The 17,252-nt window shown below is 35.1% G+C and overlaps 1 pseudogene; it reads left to right on the forward strand.

Moving 5' to 3' along the window:
* The first annotated feature begins 14,221 nt into the window (after positions 1-14,221).
* On the forward strand, positions 14,222-14,771 carry LOC103331429 (agamous-like MADS-box protein AGL80 pseudogene; annotated as a pseudogene).
* Positions 14,772-17,252: the final 2,481 nt, after the last annotated feature.

Below are 17,252 nucleotides of genomic sequence, written 5' to 3' on the forward strand. Positions count from 1 at the left end.
CTCTAACATTAAGGTCGAAGTCAACTTTAGTACTTTATTGAAGGAAGGTGTGAAGAAGCCCCTGTGATGTTGAAACATGTGGAAAATAAAGTTATTGAAAAGTCATCATTGATGAATAGGAAGTTTATTATTGTGATAGATAATAACCCAAGTTCTTCAACCCCAAAAAAATAAAAAATAAAATAAACCTCAATGACTAAACTATAGCATCTAATTTTATAATAATGTAATTAAAAAACTTCAAAATTACACAAATTGCCACTCCTAAGTCAATCATACAATTTAAGAGGAGGGCATCATTGAAATTTGGAAATTAAGAAATTGCCTTCAATAACCCCAAGAGACTGGCTAGCTAGCTAGCTAGGAATTTAATTATCATTATTCACATTGATAAATAATATTTTATTATTCACATTGATAAATTTTCATTTTATTAATTAAAAAGTAACTTTCAGTCAATCACTTGTCCTATTTTTGGGGCCAGAGTCCAGACAGATTTGGAGTAAATGGTATAAACAATTAAATGTACATGTAATTTATCCTAATAAATGTGAACTTTAATCAAATCATTTTTCTAATGTACATGTAAACATTTTATTTACCCTTTTCTAAGAACATATATTTTTATCAAATTTCTATATATTATAGTACAGCAAAAAATATATATATATATATAAATACTAAAATGCTAAAGAATAAAATAGTATGCAGTTTGAAGGGTGTTGGTTGGAGCTCAATAATTAAAGTTAGCGAGTTCTTCCATCAAAGATCCACATAGGTTCGCAAATGACACATTTTCATGGCAAAATTTGCTACCTCCACCGAGATTCTCTAATCAAATCACTGAACTTAATATCTCAATTTCATGCAGGGAAAACATATTAAGAAGAACTATTTATATATGAATTTATGGTTGAATCAAACCACCGTAAGTATAGTCCTTATAAGATTTGACCCATAAAAACCGATGACCACACCACATGGGATATATTTTAATTAAAGTGCCAAAAATTAATATATTAATATATGTATTCCGGGAAGTGGAGCATGGTCCAAAGATAGGAAGCACCTTCTGAAAAACATTGAATTTTGATAGGATTCTAATCAGTTCATTTGCTTCATTTTGCTAATTGTGGGTTGGAGCCTACTACATCAAAGCTAAACTGAAATTTTCAATAAAATATGATTTTTCTTGTGAGAATGTGAAGGTGAAAATGTTCCACATTGGAAGTTAGAAAACTTTGCAAGGGCCTTTAAGGTGTTGGGTACTCCCTCCATTATCAATTGGTTTTGGTTGAAACCTTAACTTCCTACACTTTTCACCTTGCAAAAAAGAAAACAAACATTGAATGAAGAAAAGATGAAGTTCTTTTTTTATTATTAATGCTGCAAAAACACAGGTGTTTTCGTTCTATGTGGCCATTGTAGGATCCATGAATTTTTTAGCAGATGTGCAATTTTGAAAGACTAAAAGCTTTATTTAAAAAAAATAACAACCGAATATCCTTATAATTTAAACAATACCAGCGTAATTCATAAGTCATAAAAAACCAAAAAAGCATTACAATTAACCAACAATCGTTGCCGATGAAGTTTCATAAGAGCTAATTCATAAATAAAAAAAATAAAAAAAGAAACAAATTACGAAAAAGGGGAAAAAAGAAACGAACTGGCTTTTTGTAACACCTTGTTTAAATAAGAAAGAAAACCATGTTAAAATCTCTGTTAATGTCCACAAAATGCAAGCCTAATAATGTTTTTGAAAGCCCATGAATTCTTGCTTGGTTTCCTCGTTTTTATTTTTATTTGTTGGCTTGGCCCAAAATGCAGGACTTTTTAAAAAAAAATAGCACGCTGCACAGCCTGCGCACAAGGATCAGGATTAGTACGCTGATTCTTACAAAGATGAACAAACTAGCACACCCAAAAATGCATGGTGCCAAAGTCAAAGTAAAAGGAAGAATGACATATCCTAAAAGTTTCTATGGGGTGTTTTAAACTGTAGAACACTAGTAAGAACCAGGTTAAGGAGATAGACTGCTGAAGTGACAGCATCCTCCCAATAGGTGAGACGCATACGGGCACCAATAAGGCTAGCACAGGCTATTTCCATAATTTGTCTATTCTTCATCTCTGCAGCACCATTCTTCTGAGGTGTTTGAAGACAAGTAGTCTCATGCACAGTATCCTGATCCTGAAAATAAAACTGTAACAAATAATTGACATATTCACCTCCATTATGAGAATGAACAACTTTCAAAGTAGCAGAAAATTGAGTCTGAACCATCTTTTAAAACTCACAAAAACAATCATAGACATCACTTTTGTGCTTCATCAGATACAACCACGTCATACGAGTACAATCATCTACAAATATCACAAATCATCTATCACTAGAATTAGTAGACAAAAGAGCAGGGCTTATGCAACCAACTCATATAAGTAGCACGGTGACTTTTGTCTAAAATGCAAGTATCATACCGGAAATTGGAAATATGACAACATGAAAATAGTGACGAAAATAAATGTTTCAAATACCCCAAAAGACAGATGCCCTAGGAGGTGATGCCATAACAAAATCTGATTCCCTGTGTTTCAATCTGAACCCTTAAGAGATAAAACCCTCCGGTGTAGACATCATCTACGTAGTACATCCATTTTCTTTGTACCACGACCAATGATCTCTTAACTACTGATATCCTAAAGAAGACAAAAAAAATGATATAGTAATACAATGCAATTTAACTGCTCAATCATTTGAGGGACATAAAGAAAATTATTAGGCAGTGCATGAACTAATAAAGTATGCTCTAAAGAGAGAAAGAAGGAATCAAATCAACTATGTCAGTGCCAGGGTACAAGACACCGTTTGATTTAGAAACACACCAAAGGTGGGGAGTAGTATGATTTCGGAAAATAGATAGATCATATGTCATGTGATCCATCGCGCCAAAATAAAAAAATCCATCATGGATCATTTTGTGAATCAGTAGTAAATAAGGCAAAACATGTATTACCTTGTTGATGAGAAAGAGCATGATCAACAATTGAAGTAATAAAAGGAAAAGTAGAGGTGCTAGACCAAGAATAGACAACTGCAGGTTCATATGAAATATTTATTGGCAAATTCGATATGGGTGATGTCTCCGTATTTCTGGATCCATCACGAGAGCCATTGTTGATCACAGATTCATCACCCACGCTAACTATAGGTGGGAACGATAAAAAAAAAGGTATGAAAGAGGGAAAGGGGTATGCCTTAGCAACAAGTTGTTTATCCGTTTTGTGTTTGCTCCTATGATGGAAGGGTAAAGTTCCCCATTGCTTTGAAAACCATTGACTAGTCAACAAGTCAACTTTCTTTAGTGTGCGAGCGTGCCACTGCTAGTAATAAAAATTCTAGCAGACTTCTTAAATATAGATAACTTGCGCCCCAAATTACTAATTTCTAAACAAGCGATTGTGAATTTGGGTGAGGAATATCTCCCAAGTAAGTTCTTTTCTTGCCTCAGACTGGTGAGGACTTCATAATTTTTCACAATACAAAACTGATAGTTTTGGCCAAAACAAATGATAAGATAGTAAACTATTTTTAGGCAGAAGTGCCTTTTACAAAGCTGAAAAGGGAAAATTAACTCTAAAAAGACAAAAAGAAGGCTGGACTTCCATTTCTACCTGGATAGAAACTTCGATCCGGGCTGGACTAGGTAAGGATGTCTTTGGATGAGCTATCAACAACTTCAATGCTAAGCCTCGTTGTAAATCGATACCAACATTCGAGTTTGCAGAGCTTTAATCTATTTCAAGTCTAGGAAGGCTTTTTGAATGGGCGGAATTGCAGCCTCTTTAGTCTGAAAGGGGTAGAAGTGGTTGGACTTGAGGATTATCGAGCTGGAACTGCACTGTGGTAGCTGTTTTGCTCTGATCAGGACTCTTCATAAATTTGTTGAGTTTTTCATATTTGTAAAAACCCAGACTCTGCTTGTTTTGGCTTTTGTTGAACCAAATTTGTAACGAGATAAATCTCATTTTGAATGACTTACTTCTCTAAGTTTGGACTGGAAGTTTTGATTTATAGTGGCTTCTTGTGTGGCTCAAATGAGCTTTTGGTTGCTTCAATTTGTTTGAAGGTTCTCATAGATCAAGTGATCATTTTGAGTTTTTGTCTTTGGTTGATTTTTTGGTTGTTTGATTTGATTATCCTTTGCTCTGTTCACCCTCTCTTATATTTATAGAAAATGTTGGAATAGGATTTCTAATCCTTTAAAAATGGGGGGCAAATTTTCTGAAAAAGATCTTGCATTTTTAAAATGCAAAGAAAATGGGGTTTTATCAATTCTGGCAAACAAGCCTTCCATAGTCAGTTCCTAAGGCTCACTCCTGATATTTCTTGAAAAAGAAACCTGACCCTTCTTTAAATTTCAACTGCTTTGTAAGAATTCAAACTGTGATGGTTAGTTTGATTTTTCGATTGAACAACTCCCTACTTTCTACTTATCTCAAAAACACAGTCTGCTTATCTCTTGAAAATGGTGCCTTCTTTAGAGCAGATTTTCCTCTGATATATAAATATATATATATATATAGGAGTTTGATCTCTTCTCTGTCTGTGAAAGACTGGAGAAATCTGCCTTCATTTATTTCCCTGTCAAATTCTCCTGTGACTAGTTGAAATAGTTGACTTTTCAAAGGTAGTCATGTGGGTCTTCTGAAAAAAATCTGTTTGTCTTGTTCCTAGGCTTCTTTGATGATTTAAAAATTGGGCCTAATCCAAATTCTTTTCCCTAGATCTTTTAACGATCTGCTCGGTGGTCAATTTTGGCATTTCATAAAAAACGTGGGCTTCTGATGTGTTTTTGGACCCTTTCTATTTGAATCAAAGCCTAGTCCTATGTTTTGTGGGCCTTCCTTTGCCTAGATGGGCTTGTGCTTGTGAATTTCTCTTTTGGCCCAAACACAAGTAGGGTATGTCGCAAAAGAGGCTAGTGGTAAGTAAACAAGGGTTGAAGCTAGGGTTAGGCTGCCACGATATATCTGCAACGATGGTGGTGTACAAGTTAAGATATTCGATCATCATCATCTGCATAATTTCGTAATTGATTCTTGTAATTGATATTTACTTAGTTTGGAAGATATGACTGCAATTGTTTAAGAACCATGTTTGGGAAATAGCTAATTCCTAGGATCTGTATTGTTGTATCAGACCTAAATAAGGACATCTATGTATCTTCATTAATTACATCAATGAAATCAATAACCCAATTCACCGAATCGGGATAAGTTCAATGACTAAACTATAACATCTAATTTTACAATAATGTAATTTAAAAACTTCAAAATTACAGAAATTGCCATTCCGTCTTAGTCAATCACACAATTTAAGAGGAGGGCATCATTGAAATTTGTTTTAATTAATAATTAGTATTTAAATATTTTATTAAAGAAAAAAATTAATTGCTATTTATTAGTAACATAATTTTAGAAGTTAATTAAAATATTTTATAATAATTATTCACTAAAGAAATAATAATTAAAACATAATTACAAATGACAGTAACTAAAAATGGGCAAGATATTTCAAAACTATAGCCACGCGGCTATCCTTTATAAGAAGAATATTTCAATAGTATAGCCGGCCGGCTATACGTTTTAAGAAAAACATTTCAACAGTATTGCTTAGGGGTGGGCACTCAAATCGGCGAACCGGAAATTTGAGCTGAACCACACCGAATCAAACAAAAAAAAAATCGAGTTTACCAACAAGTCAAAAACCGGTCAAAAAACGAACCGGACTAGTTTGGACCAGTTTTGGACCCGATTCCATGTCTTCAAAAATCGAACAGGGCCAAACCGAACCGGTCAAATTAAAAAATATATAATTTCAATATATATTTATATTTAATGCTATATTTTTAATTTAACAAAAAAAATATTAATATTTATCCAAGTTCAATATCAAAATATCTCTCTTTTCTAACTTTAATATTTATTTTTATATGAAATTGACTAATTTGTTAATTTTCAAGTAAAAATAATAATATTTCAGTTGAGAATTGTATTAAAAATAAATTTTATAATCCGATTCAAAACCAAACTGGACCGAAATCGGTTCAACCTGAACTGGAAATTTTTTAAATTTTTTATTAAAATCGAACCGAACCTAACCGGATGAATAGTATTGGACCGGTTCTAATTTGAGGCAAAAACTAGTCTAACCCGAAACATACCCACCCCTAGTACTATTGCCACCCGGTTGACACTTAAATAGAAAGTTTCATAAGTATAGCCGACCGGCTATACTCTTTAAATAAAAAGTTTCAAACATACAGCCGTACGGCTATACAATTAAATAGCATAATATGAATTTCTCTTTTTTAATTACTTTAATAAGTAGTTTTGTTTTAATTAATATTTAGTTGGTGAATAATTAGTATTTAAATATTTTATTCAAGAAAAAAGTTAATTACTATTTATTAAGTAATATATTTTATCAAGTTAATTAAAATATTTAATATTAATTATTCAATAAAGAAATAATAATTAAAACATAACTAGAAATATAAGTAACTAAAAAATGATAAAATATTACTTAATTAATGTAGGGGCTTTTTCATTTCCATAGCTACTACGGGCCTGGATTGTTGTTAAGAGTCAAATGAGAGAAAATTGCCTTTGGGTATGAGTTTCAAGAATTAGGCCCCAAGAATGCTTCGAAAAGGTAGCTGAGCCTTAGGAAGCACCTTAGTTACCTTCACCAGCAAAACTAATAGTCGCTTACAGATAAATTTTTAGCTTGGCATGAGAGGACTTGTGGCATGGAAGCAAAGCAATCATGAGTTTAGCATTAAAGAGAGAGAGCTGTGAGTTCTTATGAGAAACAAGGTCTAAGGAGAAGGGGAAGGGATTATAAGTGGGTTTGTTGAAAAGAGAGATGGATGAGGATATATTGGGTGTGTTGAGTAGTTTCTGGCAGCTCAACGAAATGTTAATCAAGCTTTGGAACAGTTGAAAATGGGGAGAGATGGAAGGATGTGACTCGAAATACCAGAGGTTTTAGAGGGGAGAGAAAGCTTGCTCTCCAGATGTGTGTTGTAACTAGTGGTGAAATATTGAGTGTTTTGGGTAATTTTTCAGCAGCTTGACAAAGGCTCTGTCAAGCTCTGGAATGACTTACCATAAGAGAAAATGGGAGGAGATGGAGAAATGGGGGCTCCTAGCAACCTACGCGCACTAATATCCCCTTGTTCTTTGCATGTTCCACCTTGGTGTTCGTTCTTAGCTCATGTGTTGGAGCCTCCCAGCATCTCACTGACATAACACTTTGGCTTTCATCATGGTTCACGTTTCCAGCTAAGTGCTGGAGACTATGGATATTTTCTTGGCTACTTGGATTTTTGCTAAAGTGATTGGTTAGCCTACCAAGGGAATGGGCTTAAATGATGGGCTATTTTATTTATGGTGATGGGCTAATTTCCTAGGGTATTAGGCTCCATTTTTCTCTCTTTTATGCTTACCCACATATTTGGGCTCAAGAAATGGGCTTGAGTTTTGGGGCTTCCAAGCGGCCCAAAACTTCCATTTCTTGGCTCATCAATAGGCCTCATGAAGGCTCGTTACCATCCATATCACAACCCACTCAAGCAAGCCCCGAACATTTGTGTGGCTTGGGCCCACTTAAACTTGTAGCGTGGTTGGGTGTGAAATAATGATTTCCTGCTTAGCATGGCATGTCGATTGGCGTGCTTTAATTTTATCATCTTTGAAAAGGGACATGATGCCTAGAGGGGTAACTAGCATGGGCTTGTAAAGTCGGTGCCTTTTATAGGCCAATTTAAATTCTTAGTGTGCCAGATGGCATATTTATTTGGTGTGGCATGTGGTCATGGCTTGTGCAAGCGTGTATGACAAACTTTTGCGTGCCCAAATCGGGTTTCTTATCGGTAAGGTATTGCATTGGGCGGGAATATATTCGAGCACAACCGTGGATTTTTTGGGCCTCAACAATTACAAAAAAAAAAAAATTAAAAAAAAAAAATTAAAAAAATTAAAAAAAATTATTGACCTTAAGATACAAGTTTATATATATTTTTTATAAACTACATACCATGTCAAAAGTATAGTAGTGCGGCTATACTATATAAGTAGAATATTAAATAAATATTTCAGAAGTGTAGCCGCGCTGGTATACTCAACAAGTAGAATATATTTCAAAAGTATAGTTGCGTGGCTATACTCTACGAGTAGAATATTAAATATATAATTAACAAGGTGATTGAACCCTCGAATCATAATATTATAAGAAGCAAACACTGTCAAATAAAGACAACGCTACATCGGCAACCAAACCAATACAGAGGCCCCAATGCCTACGGAGCAGAGACTAACTATACTAACAATAAACAAAATAGCTAGATCAACCATGAAACGCATAGAGAAATGAAACAAAATCAAAGAACTTCCAAAGTACAATCCTGCAAGATTGTTCGATATACACTAACATGGGTATAATTCAATAATTGATGCTTCGTTAATAGAAAATGGCAACGACTTGCTAGTAGGGTTTAGGGTTTAGGGTATAATTCAGTAATTGATGTTGGCCAGAGAAGATGGCTTCTTTTTATCAGATGCTTGGCCTATGTTTGGCTCCTTTTTTTTTGAAAAACTTTGCTTGGCACGAAGCCCCTAAGTATTTTGGGGTTTGCACATGTAGTTTGCTCAATGGCATGAATAATGGATTTGCCAAAGCCTCCAGGGCCCTCTAGCTCTTGTGCTTTAGTCTCTTCCAGCACATGATTCTGGTCAAAGCTTGACTAGCATGAATCCTGGAGATCTGTACACCAGAGATGCCTAATTCAATTTCAGCTCAAGAAGAATGTGCAGCTTTGTGCCTAATATAGATATGTTGTTCTAGAGCTGGCTTTGTTTCCTCTGTTAGCCAGAGCAGATGCTGCATACGGATATCATTCTCACAAATTGGGTCTGGTTAATGACGTTGCGTGTTAAGCTACAAGATCTATATGAAAAATTGTATTATTAGGTGACAACTTTAGTATTTTAGTATTATATATCAACACTATAATAGCAACTTTCATAAATGTGATGATGCCTTGGGATGATAGCTTTGGCATATAAAATATAGTCATGCTTTATTAGAATGGCAGCCTTTAGGCAGACATCATATGGTATGATGCATAGATAGAGTAATAAAGTGATGTGACTATTTGACTCACACACTAAACAAGACAATGATACAATATAATAATGGAAGTGACAAGTAAAATAATGGTAGTGGAAATAATAAGAAAATGATGCAAGCTAGTGCACTATATAATGCATCAGACTATAATAATAACAACTAATCAATCAATCCTTTTAACTTGGGCAGACCAACCCACGTGCTTTTGTCTATGCTTAAGACAATTCAACATAACATGAATTTTATGAATATATTAAAATAATAACAAATATATATGCTATATTGAGATTAATGAGACAAAAAATCATATCTTGGTAAAGCCAATCGCAGAGATGAGGTTGAGAGCATTGAGCAAGTGTTCTCAACATCTCGGCTCAAGACTTATCTCATCGTGGCCGGAAATGGCCGGAACAGTGACTCGAAAACCGGCTGAAACCTAACTCGTAAATCGAGCTATTTACGCTAGAAATTTCTGAAATTTCTGAAATCCTACCCAACCAGCAGCTAGAGCATGAAAAATAGCTAGTCACTCGTCCGATTGGTGGCCGGACGACGGAGAACGAACGCTTGGAAGTTCTGTCAAAAACTGTCCAGCGCCGCCTGTTTCGTGGCTGTTTCCAGCGACTATGGCCGCGGATCATGGCGGCGAAGGGCAGGGAAGTTTGTGGTTCATTTGGCACTGGTATTGCCTGAATCGGGGGTCGGAGCTGAGAGGAATCAGCTCAGAAAGTCGGCTCGTTCTCTCTGCCGAAACCCAGAAAAATCTGGGTTTATAAAATTTGAAGTTCGAGATATTTACGGTTATGCCACTGAATTTCTTTTGCTCGTAACTCCTTCGCGTTTTGAATGTCTGGACTCGTTTTGTGTCTGATTGGAATCCTCAAATTCCTTCCCAAGTCAACTTTTAAACTAATAAAATATTCTATGGGTATTTGTCTTTTTTTTCAAATAAATTAATAATTAAATATTAATTTTAGGTTTTGGTTATTACATTTTATTTCTCTTCTCTGCTCTATATGCTCTGTTTCTCTCAAGTTTGAAAAAAATTTCTTTGATTTTGCATTAAATTTGCTTGGCATGAAGCCCCCAAGTCATTTGGATTTGGGGACGGTTGGGGAATTTTCTTTGTTGTCTCCGATACCTCAGTGGCACGAATGCTCGATTTGTCTCAACCCCAGGGGTCCTTTCACAAGATTTCATTTAGCTTGAGAAAATATATCCAAGAAACAGAGAAAGAGATAATGTTACAAACATTTTTTTTTGGGTTATTCTATAGAGCATATGGCTAAGAAAAAAGCAACAAAGGAGGAAACACTCTTATCTTTGATATCTTGCATCAACGTGACTTAAATCTTGTGTGGAGAAGCCACTGTAAGAATAATAGCCTAGTCCCTAGCAGAGTCGCCATTTATGTTGGGGTCTTTTTCGTCCAAAGGCTCATCCGGGCTTTGTTGATTCTTGGATCGCCATAGAGTGATGAATGAAGACTTCGTTGCCCCTTGTCTGAGTTAGCGAGAACTAGGTCCAAAGTATCCCGAGGAGAAGCAAGTCCCGGGAGTACTTTGTTCTTCTTCCAACGGCTACAAGTTTTGGGTCGATGTTTCCAGCAGCTCAACGAAGAGTTGAAGATGACTTTCTGATGTTGATATGAGATTATATGAGCTTGGCATGAGAACTTGAAGTGTAGGAGCTAGAGATCCACAAGTTTTGCAAATGAGAATACATGTGCTTGGCTTGATGTTGGATATGTTCAAGTTTGGTGTTGATAATTTGTTGTGTGTGGCTATGGCTATGAGGATTTAAGAGTTTCAAGAGAAGGAGGATGGAAGGAAAAGCTTGAGGCTTGAAGGTTATAGTGTTTAAAGCTAGGAATGAAGGAAAAGCTTGGAGCTAGGTGATGCTTTATGGATTTAAGAGTTTCAAGATAAGGAGGATGGAAGGAAAAGCTTGAGGTTTGAAGGCTATGATGTTTAAAGCTTGGAAGGAAGAAAAAATTTGGAGCTAGGTAATGCTTTATGGATTTAAGAGTTTCAAGAGAAGAATGATGGAAGGAAAAGCTTGAGGTTTAAAGGCTGTGGTATTTAAAGCTTGGAAGGAAGAAAAAACTTGGAGCTAGGTGATGCTTTATGGAGGTTGGTGGCTGCTGGGATGCTTGCAACAGCCGAGTGAAGGAGTGTTGGCTGAAGAAAAATTGGTCCCCATTTTGCTTGAGCCATGAATGCCAATTTATAGAGGGTGAGGGTTTTCCTTTATTTCCAATAGACAAAGGGAGGTACTGGAACCATCATATTTCCAGTGGTTAAAAGGGAGCACTAGGGCATACTATTTTCCAGCATGTAAAGTTAGGTACAATAAACTAATTATTTCCTATGGATAAAAGGAAGCATTGGAAACTGCTTGTTTCCAGTGGGTAATGGGAAGTGCTAGAAAAGGCTTGTTTCCAATGGGTAAAGCTAGGTATTTGGAAAATGACTATTTCCTATGGGTAAAAGGAAGTGCTTGAAAAATATCTCATTTGCTCACCCACATTGGAGAACTCTAAGTAATGGGCTTGTACTTTGGTGCTCCCAAGTAGCTAGCCCAAAGTCTCCATTATCCAAGAGCTTCCGTGGGCCTTGTGGACCTCCGTAACCTTCCACACCACAATCCCTCATGCAAGCCCCGTAAACCACATGACTTGGATTCATGTGAGCTTGATAGGTGATTGGCAAGGGAAAAATGTATTATTAGTTTGGCATGACATGTACTCTATTTCTATATTTATTTAATGAATCAAATCCCAAAATACAGCTTGGATTAACGCATGACAGACATTATATGTTTATTTTGGGCTTTAAATTTGGGCTTCCCGTGACTTTTTTGGGCTCAACACGGCCGAAGGCTCTCCAATGCTTAAGTTAGCTAAGAGTAGTAACTTTGGCAAAGTAACAGTAAAAGTAAGAAAGTAGTTACCTTTTTTACTTAGGTATTGTTCCCTATTTATAGGGAAGTAAAAGTTGGTGATTTGCATAGAATTTCGATGTGGGACTTTTGTGCAAGTTCGCTGTGGTGGTGACACGTGTCTCGGAGATTAGGTTTGGCAGTTTGAGAGCAGTCGGGAGCTTGATGTGTCTAGCACCTTGGAAGAGTGTCTTCCTTCGGCAGGGGAGAAGGCGTGTCTGTCTTGGTGTTAGTTGTTTTGAGGCTGGATATGCTCGATTGATTATGGTGTAAACACATTTCTTACAAATTAAATTCAAATTGTAAACTTCATCATACTAATAGATCAAATTCGATGTAGCAATATGCAACTACCACATGCAAGGAAATCTTCGTCTCTCCAAATTGTTGCAATCAAGACAAAGCGAATTATTTCATTTATTTTCCTTAAAAATTTTAGACATGTAGAACTTGATTGCTACCTAAACAATAATGTAGGACTGGTATTTTCAAAAGTGAAATGATAAGGACAAAAGTGAAAAACAGGTTAAACTAAGGGACCAAAAATATAATTTGTCTAAAGTGAAAAATAGAACACAAATCAAGAACTTTCCTTGGTTGTAAAAGAGGTTGGGCCTAAGTGAGATTGGAAGGGCCATGGGCTTGTCCATATATGGGTCCAATATTACAAATTACTTTTACTAAGAGACATGAATGAACGCTAAAAACACATAACTGGACTGGACAGTAAAATATCAGGACGAACATAACATTTTCCTCATGTGTTGGACCAATGAACCTTCAATACTACATACATAAGTGTTAGAGACAGACATGACTTTAGCGAGTTGGTTAGAGTGGGTGTGCTCCTCATTCTATATTATGAGTTTGAATTCTAGGGCTGGCAATGGGTCGGGTTGTGTCGGGTTCGTGTTGTGTCGGGATATTAAACGTGTCAAGAATGCTCAACTCAAACCCAACCCATTTAATAAACGTGTCGTGTCGGGTTCAGGTCGTCTTTTATCGTGCGGGTTTCGAGTCGTGTAACGGGTTGATAAATAATAACATGCATGTTACAAAAGTCACAATTGAAAAAAATTTAAATAAAAAAAACGGAGAAAGGAGAGAAAATATAAGGAAAAGAAAAAAAGGATAGAGAGAGGAGAGAAGAGAGAAGGAAAAGAAAAAAATAGAGAGAGAGAGAGAGAGAGAGAGAGAGAGAGAGAGAGAGAGAGAGAGAGAAATAAAAATAAAAAAGAGAGGAGAGAAAACTAAAGAGAAGGAAAAGAAAGAAAAAAAATAAGAGATGAGAGAAAACTAAAGAAAAGTAAAAAAAGAGAGGAGAAAAGAGAGAAGGAAAAGAAATTAAAAAAGAGAGAGGAGAAGATAGACGGAAAAGAAAGAAAAACAAAAGAAGAAAAAGAAACATTATAAATATCAAAATGCATAGTATATAATCACAAAGTTGTATCTAGTATGGTGGATAAGGGATTGGAGAGTAATGAGGATGGGATAGGGGTTCGAAACCCCATATGTGTGTTTTGATGTCTCTATTTCTCTATATTTTTTCGCGGGTTGGCGTGTCTTACATAGGTTGACACGATCCGTGACACGACCCGTTTAATAAAGGTTACACATGTGTTCTAACGGGTTGTGGTTGACCGAAACCCACCCGTTTAATGAAGCAGGTCAAAGCAGGTTGACCCAAAATTATCCAATTATTAATCGTGCGGGTTCGAAGTCGTGTTTTTCCGTGCGGGTTTAGTCGTGTAGAAATTGTCACCCCTGTTGAATTTCTCTTTCCGTAATTTAGATTAGCTTACAATAAAACTATCACTTGTATCAAGAAAAAAAAAATTTCAATTGGACCAATGAACCTCAATACTAGCCAGATATGTTTACACTAAATAAATGAGTCATCCATAATTTATTTCAACACCATAAATGGTCCAACCAACCCACATCTATCTGGCTTTACAATTAAAACATCGTCAACTCTATATATACCTTGCTTTGCTTTTAGGAGAATGAAACTACAACAGAGCCACCTTAAAATCATCAAATCTCCCAATCTCTTCCAACAAGAATCACTAGCTCTTCCTCTTCATGACAAGAAATAAAATTGACCTTGCATACATAAAAAATGATGCTGCAAGAAAAACCACCTTCAAGAAAAGGAAGAGCGGACTGATGAAAAAGGTAGGTGAACTCAGTATTCTATGTGGAACTGATGCATGTGCAGTAATTTATGGTCAGCATCAAGCCAACCCTGATGTTAGTCCATGCCCTGATGGAGCCCTACGAACAATCACAAGGTTTAAGCAGATGGCCAAGATGGAAAGGAGTAGGAACATCCTGAATCAAGAAAGCTTTCTTAGGCAAACGATACTTAAAGCTGATGAGAAATTGAAGAAACAGATGAATGACAACCAAGAGAAGGAAATGATGATACAAGCCATTTACGGGAGCCTTCCAGCTGACTGGTTGCAAAAATGGAGTCATGTTGATTTGAATGACTTGTGGTTGTCAGTGGAGAAGAATATAGAGGCAATTGCGGAAATGATGACCTCACTGGAAAAACCATGATGACCATGAGGCTTTAAGAAATTGGATGTGTATCTTTGAATTGGATTTTAAAAAAAATTACCCTCTTATTGAATTTCCAATGTGTTTGATTTGTATTCTTTTTCTTCTTCAATGCATCTTGAACTCAAAACATCAAAATCTTAACCACTATCATGCCCTCTAAGTAAGATGGACACTATTGGGCATTTCTTCCAATTAAAGAATGAACCCACTTTACCTTGTATGCAATCTAATTAAATACTTACATTTTTTCTTGCAAAGTTTCAGAAACTTATTAATTGGCCACTAGGTAATTTGGATTTAATGCTAGAAAACGATAAGAATGGTTTAAAACTCATAAATATGAGCTTTGGTTTAAACTCAATAGGAAGTTTATTATTGTGATAGATAATAACCTAAGTTCACCGAATCGGGATAAGTTCAATGACTAAATTATAGCATCTAATTTTACAATAATGTAATTAAAAAACTTCAAAATTGCACAAATTGTCATTCCTTCTTAGTCAATCACACAATTTAAGAGGAGGGCATCATTGAAATTTGGAAATGAAGAAATTGCCTTCAATAACCCCAAGAGACTGGCTAGCTAGCTAGCTAGGAATTTAATTATCATTATTCACATTGATAAATAATATTTTATTATTCACATTGATAAATTGTCATTTTATTAGTAAAAGGATTAACTACACTTTAGTCCCTGGAGATTTAGTGTCAGTATCGAAATGGGCCTCAAGGTTTTGATTAAATCAATTTCATACCCGTTATTTCAGTATTACCAATTTACACTGTTATTGCATTGACTATCAAAGTCGGGACGTTAAATCGACGTGGTAGTTGTAGGACCCACTTCATAACCAAACAACATTTAGAAAGAGCCCAATATGGAACCCACTCACTAACCAATTCAAAAAAAAAATTATATAAAATAAAAAAGCATTTTATTTTTTCTGTTAATGCTTTTTTATTTTATATAATTTTTTCTTAAAATTGGTTAGTGGGTGGGTCCTATATTGGTCTCTTTCTAAATTTTGTTTGGTTATGAAGTGAGTCCATGACTACCACGTCGGCATTTAAAGTCTAACTTTGAATGTCAATGTAATGCAGTGTAAATTGGTAATACTGAAATGTAGTATGAAATTGATTTAATTGAAACAGGCCCATTTCGATACTGACACTAAACCTCCAGGGACTAAAGTATAGTTAATCCTTAATAAAATTACTTTCAATCAATCACTTGTCCTATTTTTGGGGCCAGACAGATTTGGAGTAAATAGTATAAACAATTAAATGTACATGTACATTTTTTTATTTACATAATAAATATGAACTTTAATCAAATACTTTTCTAATGTATGTAAACATTTTATTTACCCTTTTTAAGAACATATTGTTTTATCAAATTTCTATATATTATAGCATAGCAAAAAAAAAAAAAAACATAAATACTAAAATACTAAAGAATAAAATAGTATGCAGTTTGAAGGGTGTCGGTTGGAGCTCAATAATTAAAGTTAGCAAGTTCTTCCATCAAAGATCCACATAGGTTCGCAAATGACACATTTTCATGGCAAAACTCTTGCTACCTCCACTGAGATGCTCTAATCAAATCACTGAACTTAATATCTCAATTTCATGCATGGGGAACATATTAAGAAGAACTACTTATTTATTAATTTATGGTTTAATCAAACCACAATAAGTATAGTCCTTATAAGATTTGACCCATAAAAACCGATATATATTTTAATTATTTGACCACACCACATGTGATATATTTTAATTAAAGTGTCAAAAATTAATTATCTAATAATTAACCTAACCAGTAACAAACATATATTAATATATGTTTTAAAATATAATTGAGTGTGTTGTCCGTCTACAAATGAAAGATTTTGGCTTTTCATTAGTGACAAGAGAAAGACATATCCATCCATTATGACAAAGAATCACTAGATATGGAGAAACAGCCACACTTCTAGTAGGACTGGATTTTTTTAATTATTTTTATTTTTTTATAGGTGCGATCTTACGTATGTTTTCATGATATTTATAATTCGTATTCCGGGAAGTGGAGTATGGTCCAAAGATAGGAAGCACCACCTGAAAAACATTTGAGATTTTGATTGGATTCTAATAAATTCATTTGCTTCATTTTGCTAATTGTGGGTTGGAGCCTACTACATCAAAGCTAAACTGAAATTTCCAATAAAATATTATTTTTCTTGTGAGAATGTGAAGGTGAAAATGTTCCACATTAGAAATTAGAAAACTATGTAAGTGCTTATAAGGTGTTGGTTACTCCCCCTATTGTCAATTGGTTTTGGGTTGAAACCTTAACTTCTACACTTTTCACCTTGCAAAAAAGAAAACAAACATTGAATGAAGAAAAGATGAAGTTATTTTATTATTATTAATGCTGCAAAGAAAGAGTTGTTGTGCAGGGTATATATGAGATGAGTAGTTCCTGGTAGAGACTCGAGTTGAATTCATAAAGATCCATAGTTTCTAACATCTTGTCTTGTAATGAAAGTGATTACAAAGTTTAGGTAAC

The sequence above is a fragment of the Prunus mume genome, linkage group LG5, assembly GCF_029339155.1.
Source record: "Prunus mume cultivar Tortuosa linkage group LG5, ASM2933915v1, whole genome shotgun sequence".
In the NCBI taxonomy this organism is placed as follows: Eukaryota; Viridiplantae; Streptophyta; class Magnoliopsida; order Rosales; family Rosaceae; genus Prunus; species Prunus mume.